Source organism: Pseudorca crassidens, chromosome 5 (genome assembly GCF_039906515.1).
Source record: "Pseudorca crassidens isolate mPseCra1 chromosome 5, mPseCra1.hap1, whole genome shotgun sequence".
Classification (NCBI taxonomy): domain Eukaryota; kingdom Metazoa; phylum Chordata; class Mammalia; order Artiodactyla; family Delphinidae; genus Pseudorca; species Pseudorca crassidens.
In genome coordinates, this window is record NC_090300.1 from 131001702 (window position 1) to 131011929 (window position 10228).

The window sequence follows — 10228 nt, forward strand, 5'->3', positions numbered from 1 at the left end:
TGCAAAAGCTTTTCAGTTTCATTAGGTCCCATTTGTTTGTTTATGTTTTTATTTCCATTACTCTAGGTGGTGAATCAAAAAAAGATCTTGATGTGATTTATGTCAAAAAGTGTTCTTCCTGGGGGCTTCCCTGGTGGCGCAGTGGTTGGGGGTCCGCCTGCCGATGCAGGGGCCGCAGGTTCGTGCTCCGGTCCGGGAGGATCCTGTGTGCCACGGAACGGCTGGACCCGTGAGCCATGGCCGCTGGGGCTGCGCGTCCGGAGCCTGTGCTCCGCAATGGGAGAGGCCACAGCAGTGAGAGGCCTGCGTACAGCAAAAAATAAATTAAAAAAAAAAAAAGTGTTCTTCCTATGTTTTCCTCTAAGAGTTTTATAGTGTCCAAACTTACATTTAGGTCTCTACTCCATTTTGAGTTTATTTTTGTGCATGGTGTTAGGGAGTGTTCTAATTTCATTCTTTTACATGTAGCTGTCCAGTTTTCCCAGCACCACTTATTGAAGACTGTCTTTTCTCCATTGTATATCCTTGCCTCCTTTGTCATAGATTAGTTGACCATAGGTGTGTGGGTTTATCTCTGGGTTTTCTATCTTGTTCCATTAATCTGTGTTTCTGTGCCAGTACCATATTGTCTTGATTACTGTAGCATTGTAGTATAGTCTGAAGTCAGGGAGTCTGATTCCTCCAGCTCCGTTTTTTTCCCTCAAGACTGCTTTGGCTATTCGGGGTCATTTGTGTTTCCACAGAAATTTTAAGATTTTTTGTTCTAGTTCCATAAAGAATGCCATTGGTAATTTGACAAGGATTGCATTGAATCTGTAGATTGCTTAGCGGAGTATAGTCATTTTCATAATATTGATTCTTCCAATCCAAGAACATGGTTTATCTCTCCATCTGTTGGTATCATCTTTAATTTCTTTCATCAGTGTCTTATAGTTTTCTGCAGACAGGTCTTTTGTCTCCCTAGGTAGGTTTATTCCTAGGTATTTTATTCTTTTTGTTGCAATGGTAAATGGGAGTATTTCCTTAATTTCTCTTTCAGATTTTTCATCATTAGTGTATAGGAATGCACGAGATTCCTGTGCATTAATTTTGTATCCTGCAACTTTACCAGATTCATTGATTAGCTCTAGTATTCTGGTGGCATCTTTAGGATTCTCTATGTATAGTATCATGTCATCTGCAAACAGTGACAGTTTTACTTCTTCTTTTCCAAATTGTATCCCTTTTATTTCTTTTTCCTCTCTGATTGCTGAGGGTAGGACTTCCAAAACTGTGTTGAATAATAGCGGTGAGAGTGGACATCCTTGTCTTGTTCTTGATCTTAGAGGAAATGCTTTCAGTTTTTCACCATTGAGAATGATGTTTGCTGTGGGTTTGTCATATATGGCCTTTATTATGTTGAGGTAGGTTCCCTCTATGCCCACTTTCTGGAGAGTTTTTTATCATAAATCGGTGTTGAATTTTGTCAAAAGCTTTTTCTGCATCTATTGAGATGATCATATGGTTTTTATTCTTCAATTTGTTAATATGGTGTATCACATTGATTGATTTGCATATATTGAAGAATCCTTGCATCCCTGGGATAAATTCCACTTGATCATGGTGTATGATCCTTTTAATGTGCTGTTGGATTCTGTTTGCTAGTATTTTGTTGAGGATTTTTGCATCTATATTCATCAGTGATATTGGTCTGTAATTTTCTTTTCTTGTAGTATCTTTGTCTGGTTTTGGTATCAGGGTGATGCTGGCCTCATAGAATGAGTTTGGGAGTGTTACTTCCTCTGCAATTTTTTGGAAGAGTTTGAGAAGGATGGGTGTTAGCTCCTCCCTAAATGTTTAATAGAATTCACCTGTGAAGCCATCTGGTCCTGGACTTTTGTTTGTTGGAAGATTTTTAATCACAGTTTCAATTTCATTACTTGTGATTGGCCTGTTCATATTTTCTATTTCTTCCTGGTTCAGTCTTGGAAGTTTATACCTTTCTAAGAATTTGTCCATTTCATCGAGGTTGTCCATTTTATTGGCATAGAGTTGCTTGCAGTAGTCTCTTAGGATGCTTTGTATTTCTGCAGTGTCTGTTGTAACTTCTCCTTTTTCATTTCTAATTTTATTGATTTGAGTCCTCCCCCTGTTTTTCTTGATGGGTCTGGCTAATGATTTATCAATTTTGTTTATCTTCCCAAAGAACCAGCTTTTAGTTTTATTGATCTTTGCTATTGTTTTCTTTGTTTCTATTTCATTTATTTCTGCTCTGATCTTTATGATTTCTTTCCTTCTGCTAAATTTGGGTTTTGTTTTTTCTTCTTTCTCTATTTCCTTTAGGTGTAAGGTTAGATTGTTTATTTGAGATTTTTCTTGTTTCTTGAGGTAGGCTTGTATAGCTATAAACTTCCCTCTTAGAACTGCTTTTGCTGCATCCCATAAGTTTTGGATTGTTTTGTTTTCATTGTCATTTGTCTCTAGGTATTTTTTGAATTCCTCTTTGATTTCTTCAGTGATCTCTTGGCTATTTAGTAGCGTATTGTTTAGCCTCCATGTGTTTGTGTTTTTTACGTTTTTTTCCCCTGTAATTCATTTCTAATCTTATAGCATTGTGGTCAGAAAAGGTGCTTGATATGATTTCAATTTTCTTAAATTTACTGTGGCTCAATTTGTGACCCAAAATGTGATCTATCCTGGAGAATGTTCCATGCGCACGTGGGAAGAAAGTGTAATCTGATGTTTTTGGATGGAATGTCCTATAAATATCAATTAAATCTATCTGATCTATTGTGTCATTTAAAGCTTCTGTTTCCTCATTTATTTTCATTTTGGTTGATCTGTCCATTGATGTAAGTGAGGTGTTAAAGTCCCCTCTATTATTATGTTACTGTTGATTTCCTGTTTTACAGCTGTTAGCAGTTGCCTTATATAGGTTCCAGTGACCTCCTGCTTGAGTTTGATTAATGTACTAGAGCAGCACAGAACTCAGGGAAACATTTTACTTACTAGATTACCTGTTTATTTTATAAGGATATAACTCAAGAAGAGCCTGATGGAAGAGATGAATAGGGCAAGGAAAGGGGAAAGGGTGAGAAGCTTCCATGCCCTCACTGAGGGCCACTCTCCCCAAATCTGTACGTGTTCACCAACCCAGTAGCTCTCCCAACCCTGTCCTTTTGGGGTTTTATGGAGGCTTAATTACCTAGGCATGGTTGATTAAATCATTGGCCATTGATGACTGAACTTAATCTCCAGCCCTTCTCCCCTCCTGGGGTGGTGAGGCTGAAAGTTCCTAGGCTCTAATCATATGGTTGGTTCCCCTGGCAACCAGGCCCCATCTTTAGGTGCTTTGCACAAGTCACCTCATTTACATAACAAAACACCTTTAGGAAATTCTGAGAGTTTTAGGAGCTCTGTGTTAGAAACAGGGACTAAGACCAAAAATATATTTATTTATTTATTTATTTTTTGAGAAAGTAGTAAGGATTTTTGTTGCCAAAACAAGTTAAGAGAAACAAGCATAACAGAAGACACAAATCAATTAATTGCTCTGATCATTTTAGACTCCAGGGCATCTCTGTGGGAAGATCAGCTCAGCTCCTTGTGTAGACACCATACTGTCCAAAGCAAAGGACAGCAGGAATTTGAGACAGTGTTCAAGACAATGATTGAACATGTACACAGTGAGGAGAAACAAAAAGGTGGTTTCCCTAGTTCCTTTCCTCAGTGAGGTACGTGTTTATAAAGGTATGAGGCTCATTTGGGGGGAAAATGATTGCATACAGAAAATTTTTTAATTCTTCCACCTCCCAGGAAAAAAATTTTCAGGCCCTGGCTGAACAAGAAACTCAAAATAAGCTGACACTAGTTTCATATGAACCGCAAGACTATACTCAAACTGCAGTTGCTGCCTCCTTTAAGAAAGGTTAACATCCATTTATCTATACCAAACCAGTAGACTGAATTTTCTCCCTTAGGAAGTTTTCAACCAAAAGGGAGTTAAATTAATCTCACTTTAAAGTGCAACAAAGGATATGTAAGGCTAGTGTTTGTTCTGTGACACACAAAAGAGAAGCATCCCTCCAACAGCACTGGCCCAAGAGATACTACAGTAGGAACTGGCTGCAGGACAAAGTGATCCATGAGGTCTACCAAAAAGCAAGGAGATCCATGAGGTCTACCAAAAAGCAAGGTTTCAGCAGAAAACAGAGGGGATCCCTGCCAAGGCTGGCTCTTAACTATACCCATATCTCAAACAGATCCTGGGTCCCCATAACTGACGAGGCTGGAGCACACAGTGCCAGCATAGCCAAGAGGGCTAAAGTTGTCTAAACTAGTCAGTGAACGCCACTATGCCATGATTTGTCCATGCACACATGGATAGTGGTAAAGGAATCAAGAAGCCTTGGTTTTAGAACAACACAAACATTATTTACCTAGTAGGTAATGACCAAAGTTCTTGGGTAGAGTAAAGATACAAAAATAGGTAATGAGGTCTCCATACATCACTGCTGAGGTTTAGTCTAACTTTAAACTAAAGCAGTACAAAATGGCTTCTTCTGCACAAGGACAAACTTTGCACTAATGTTTCTCAAAAATCAATTATGTCTCCAGCTCTAGCCTCAGTTTGAGAGAAATTTTAAAAGACAAAACAAAACTTTTCCTATGTCAGAGCCAAGGTAAAGGGGAGCTGGGCTCAAGACACCCTCTATCCAGAGTCCCTGGAACAGAAAGAGCTCTAGAAACCAGTGGGTGTGAGAACATTCAAGTCCTACGGTTTGAGATTGTGGGCCTGCAGCAGCTGTTTCTTCCCTTCTGTCACTGGGATGTCCATTTTGGGTGGCTTGAACACTGCTGGATCCTCGGCCATTCGGGTGGCCTGCATGCAGATCAGTTCCACTGGAGAAGGCTTCTGGGCTCCTTTGTAGGCCTGGATGGCAAAACCTCCGGAATCAGACTTCTGGAGGGATCTTGGTCCAAAGAGGCTCCATTTATCTGCCGAGCTTCTGTCTTTTTCCCCGCTTCCAGAATCCATGGTGCTAAGATTGGGGCCAGGTAAGGCTGTGGAAGAACCAGAAGTGAACCAGCCTCTGGGCTTCTGCTTAGGGGAAGAGTGGGAGTTACTGCTTGGGGTGGACTGGGTGGAGGCCGGCTGCTGCTCCTCTCTTGTTATCTCTCCACTCTGGAGCTGTCGTTTGTGGAGTGCTTCTGCCACTCGAGGGTACTTGGTCTCCTCGGTGGTGAGGCCCTTGTGGGGTGTGTAGCCAGCATCTCTCAGCCCTGCCTGGTGCTCAAAACGCTGAATACTCTCCTGGGTCTGTTTTGTGATCAGAGACCTCATCATGACATGGGTAGCTTTAGCCTTCACCACGGGGACCTTGTCCGCACCGTCAGTGGCCGATGGCAGGGCACGGGACGAGACACTGGCCTCTCCTTCCTCCACCTTGGCCAGGTGCTGATACTTGCACTCTGGAATCACTGGCTTCCAGGGGATGCTGTCCATATCTGATGGAGGAGGAATCATGGGCGTAGGGTCCTCCAGGGCATCATCATAGCTGAATGCCCGGTGGTACGTCCCGATGGGCAGGGACATCTTGCCTAGAGGCCCCCTAGGCTCAAGGGCAGGCATTTCTGGTTATCTCGAAGCCATTGAAAGACTGGGATCCAGGTGCTTTTTCTATACAGAATTCAGAGCTGAGTCCCTGCCACCAGAGTGAAATAATGTGAAGATTATGCCAACAGGTGTTAAAGAGGAGCATTGTCCAGCTGCTGCAAATTAGCAAAGCTGCTCGGGAAGAGTCCATCCATTCCAGAGGTTCTGTTTTTCCACCTCCGCGGAGTCGCCTGCGGCCCGAGCTCCGGCACTAAAGAGGCTCCGAGGACCCACGTCTCTCGAGAGGCTGTGGCGCATTCATGACCCAAGCCATGGTGTGAGCGGCGCTGTGCCCGAGGCGACACAGAAGGCCCCGAGCACCAACCAGGGAGGGACCCAAAAATATGTTTCTTATTATGAATCACAGCATCACATCATTTACATGAATGCTGAGTGCTGACTTGACAGCAATAACATTTCTTTTGAAAATTTCAAGAATATGATCCTTAATGAAGCAACAACTAGAAAAGTTAAAAAGTTCACACCACTGTCAGAAAAAAATGTGGCCTTTTTCCATGTTAGTTGTAGAATTCTGGCTTAAAAACCCAGGGAGGAACTGATTGGTCTCAGGATGTTAGGAGGTGATTTTTGGTGGACAAAATGATTTTGCAAACAGATTACTGTTTAATCATTCAGATGGCTCTTTTGAGTTACTTTAAGATCTGTGAGGTAGATGCAGGCAGTAAGTTCAATAGCTTGTCATTGTAAGCTGGACCGTTTTACAGAATATTGTATTAATTTTTTTCAAAGGCAAATGCAGTCAGGGTATAATGTCATAGCCACTTTCTGGAAAACAATCCAAATGTACATTTTTTCAAACACAATTGTAAGCTGTGGTTGATGTGGCAGCCCTATAGCTGAAGTGGACTGATTTCTGTATAACTAATTTCTTTGTGGCGTTTAACCTGGCCATCCTTGGGTTCCACAAACCTCACTGATCAAGTTTCCACCCTTTGCTCTTGTCCTCTAATGTCCCAGGAAGTGGTGTTGAGAGGAATGAGGAGTTTGACCCACTTGGAGCTGAGTCGCCATGTTTACTGAAGCTAACAGTGATTTGACACATCCAAGGAAACTTTTCTCCCTGCAGGAACCATTTCCCATCATGTCTCAAACTTTTCTCCATTCTACTAGGAAAGATGAATTCTACTTTCCTCTGAGGTAGTAGAGGACAGTCAGGCTGCTGCCAAAAGACAGCTCTTCACACTCTTGAGAATGTGAAATGAACTAGTGTGTGGCCTCAGAGGCTGAAATTTGGCAGAATTGGCAGGTGTGCACGTTCTTCTTCACCTCGTGCAGAGTCATCTGGGGGAAGGAGACGGAGGGTCCTGATATGAGCTGTTTGCCGTTGCACAGTGCTGGCCACTGCATGACACTCTATACCAACAGAGAAGATGTGTGCTCCTGTGAAAAGAACTGACAGATATGATTTGGTTCTGGGAACTGAGCCACATGACACCACGCTGGAAACGAAGTCATTAGCTGTGATCTTGTAAAGATTCTGGCATTGTGAGATAAAGTGGTTTGATCACCAATGTGTCACATAATGAGGCTTTGGAGTAGCTTTAAAAGGCACTGTAGATCCATATGAAAATGAAATGTTTTACATCTAATGAAAAAATTCTACTCGGAGAAGAATATATTCAACCATTTAAAGTCTGTGTGTGTGTACATGCATGCATGCATATGTGTGCGTATGTGTGTGGTATAGACAAAGAGAAAATCCACTTAGGAGAACTTGTAAAGAACCTACTAAAAATCGTATGGCCAAGACATAGCCTTTAATTTTGGAACTACTGGATGTAAAAATTGAAGGAAGTGAGCATCAGTGAGTGTAAAAGATGACAGCCAGAAAATATCACTGTGAGTTACCATATCAATAGAGCAATGAATTACCAGTGGCACAGAGGTGCTTTATGAGCCTTGGCAGCCAATTAGGTAAGAGTGGTTTCTCCTGGCATAGCAATTTGAAGTGGTTATTAACTATGTATACTGAAATTTGATGGGCTAAAAAAAAAAGTTAAAAAAAAATAACTTTCACATTGAATCGTTCCCCCCACTATGCTTTAAAAAAAAAACCAAAAAACTCACGATGAGCTGAAGTAAGAGATTTTAATTCCCAAACAAAGATGACTAAACTGAAAGTATAAAACCTTCTATTTTTAGTGGATCCTGACGTTCTTTACTGTTTGCATTCCCAGTTTCCAGATAATATGTTCTCCAGTTGGCCAGTTATTGTGCAGTAAGTAACATTTCACTACGTCAGCAAACAATGGCATGAACTGAAAGAGTAAAACAAAATCTACTTGGAAAAAAACTAACATAGAAACACGGAAGTCTAGAAGTAGTCTAATCCCTTAGAAAATAAAAGACAATAAAAGTGGAGTTAAGATAAAAAGACAATACTATAGATTTTTCTTGGCTATATAAGTGCATATTCTTGTTTGTATTTTTATCTACATGATTGTGAAAAATCACCAGTCGGTTAACTGAATGGAGAGAAAGAAGATGTCAGTTTTTTTATTTTATATATATATATATATATATATATATATATATATATATATTACATTGATATATATTTGGGTATTTAACATATATTTAGTTCAGTATATATCTACCTCTTTATATATAAAATTATATTTTGACCTTCCAATTGATTCCAACTGTTTTCTAAAACAATTATTTAATATATATCAAATATAAGCATATATTATTTAATGTTATATATTATATGAATATGTCAGATATGCATATATATTAAATATTTATTTTTAAGCCTGACCATTATGTTCATTAACCAAGGAGTGAAGCAGAATTCTATATTGCTATGTAAATGTGCCACAGACTTTGACATTTTAAGTATTTTCCTTATATTTTAAGTGTGCTTATCTTGAATTACCTGCTACTGGGGCACAGGGTTGGCTGATACCAGAATACACATGAAATGTATTTTAAAAAATTAAATGAACACTTTCTATCTTTTAAAGCAATCCATTCTATTGTGCTAGACTATACATAAGGATTAAAAATATATTTATGGTTATTGAACTCGGTTTTGTCCCTTGTCATATCTGCTTGAAAAATTAATCATATAAATTTTCTGAGCATATCTATTTGTAGAAGTATTTAAAAAAAATAAGTTATATGAATTCCAAGGGAAGGAAAACATAGATGAAATAGAAGATGATAAAGCAAGTGGTTCCTGACCTCCATTTGTTGTTCTTTTCACTCTTTGCTGAATCACACTTATGATACAATTACATTTACAATTAATTTAAGAATAAAGTTAAATGTCTAATTTTAGAATCTTAGAAAGTAGAGGCCAAAGGAAAGCACTCTCATCACAATAAACAGGAAAAGTGGAATCTTCATCCATGCAATGTGGTAACATTCATATCATCACTAGCAGTTTCTAACTATCAGCATACGATTTTGCCAGTGGATATAAATCTGCTTCCTTGCTCTCTATGTCAATCAAAAATAGCATCCTGGCATTTCATTTCGTGTTTCACAGACTGGAGATTTTTAGCAACCTGAGGACATGTGACTTGAAAGCATGAGCAGTGTTGAGAACTGTATTCTCTTCCAGTCTTCATAGCTAAAGGGAGTTAGAGTTGAACAATTCCCAGTGCAGCAGAGAGAGCTAGAAAATATTAAATTCACAGAATACGGTTTTGCCATAGAAAAATGACTTTGGAGGTTTTCCTGAGTTAGGAGGAAGGGCAGCCAAGCTAGGGATTTGGAGTCATCAGAAATCATGCTGCCTTCCCCTCAGAGATTTTTCTAAGTAAAATAGTTAATTAAAATCTCAGGATCTCAGTTTCTACATCTGTAAAATAAAAGGTCTGAAGAGAGAAACTCTAAGATCCCTTTCAATGAAGAAATGTTATCTTTGTATGACACTATCCGTAATTACAAAGATGTATAATCCTATGGAATTTACAAATTAATTTCCCAAGTGAGGTATTTATTAGCTCTTTTGATGGCTGTATGTCATTCTTCGTGTGACTTTGACATTTCTTGGTCTATGTGTGACATCTGACCTATTACTGCTGCATCCTGAATCAGAGCTTTGGCTGAGCAGAGATGTCCAAGTATAATCCTTATAACCCAGGGAGTCTCATAATTCCCCACAGGGACATTCGAAGAACCTTGAAGAATTTATGTTTGTGTTGGTAAATTTCTCCACATGGCATCTCTGGGAGCAGTGAAGGAAATGTACATTCTGACAGCTGCAATTTCCTATTGCCAGTGGCTTCTCAGCATTACTGCAGTCACAGGTGTCTGAAACTCAGAAAGTACAAAGGGCGTCATCATAGCTTCCTATTACTGGTCATGCTCATGTGATCAGTACTCTACAGAGGGCACTTAGAATGGACTAGCACTTTGAAGACAGAGAACTAGGTTCAAATCCCAGTTGCAGCAGCTGGCTGTGTAACCTTGGGGAACTTGACCTCTTTCCTTCGTAAATGGGTGTGATGGATTACATGAGGTCATATTTGTAAAGCAAATGGTACTAGTATGGTACTGAAGAATTCAAGGAGTGTTCTCTTTGTGCTGCCCTTCCATGCTGTGTTTACTCCGCTACAAATA

The 10228-nt window shown here is 39.7% G+C and overlaps 1 pseudogene; it reads right to left on the reverse strand.

The window, feature by feature from the left end:
• Nucleotides 1-4458: 4458 nt before the first annotated feature.
• LOC137225346 (putative monooxygenase p33MONOX pseudogene) lies at nt 4459-5718 on the reverse strand (annotated as a pseudogene).
• Between the last annotated feature and the right edge of the window lie 4510 nt (nt 5719-10228).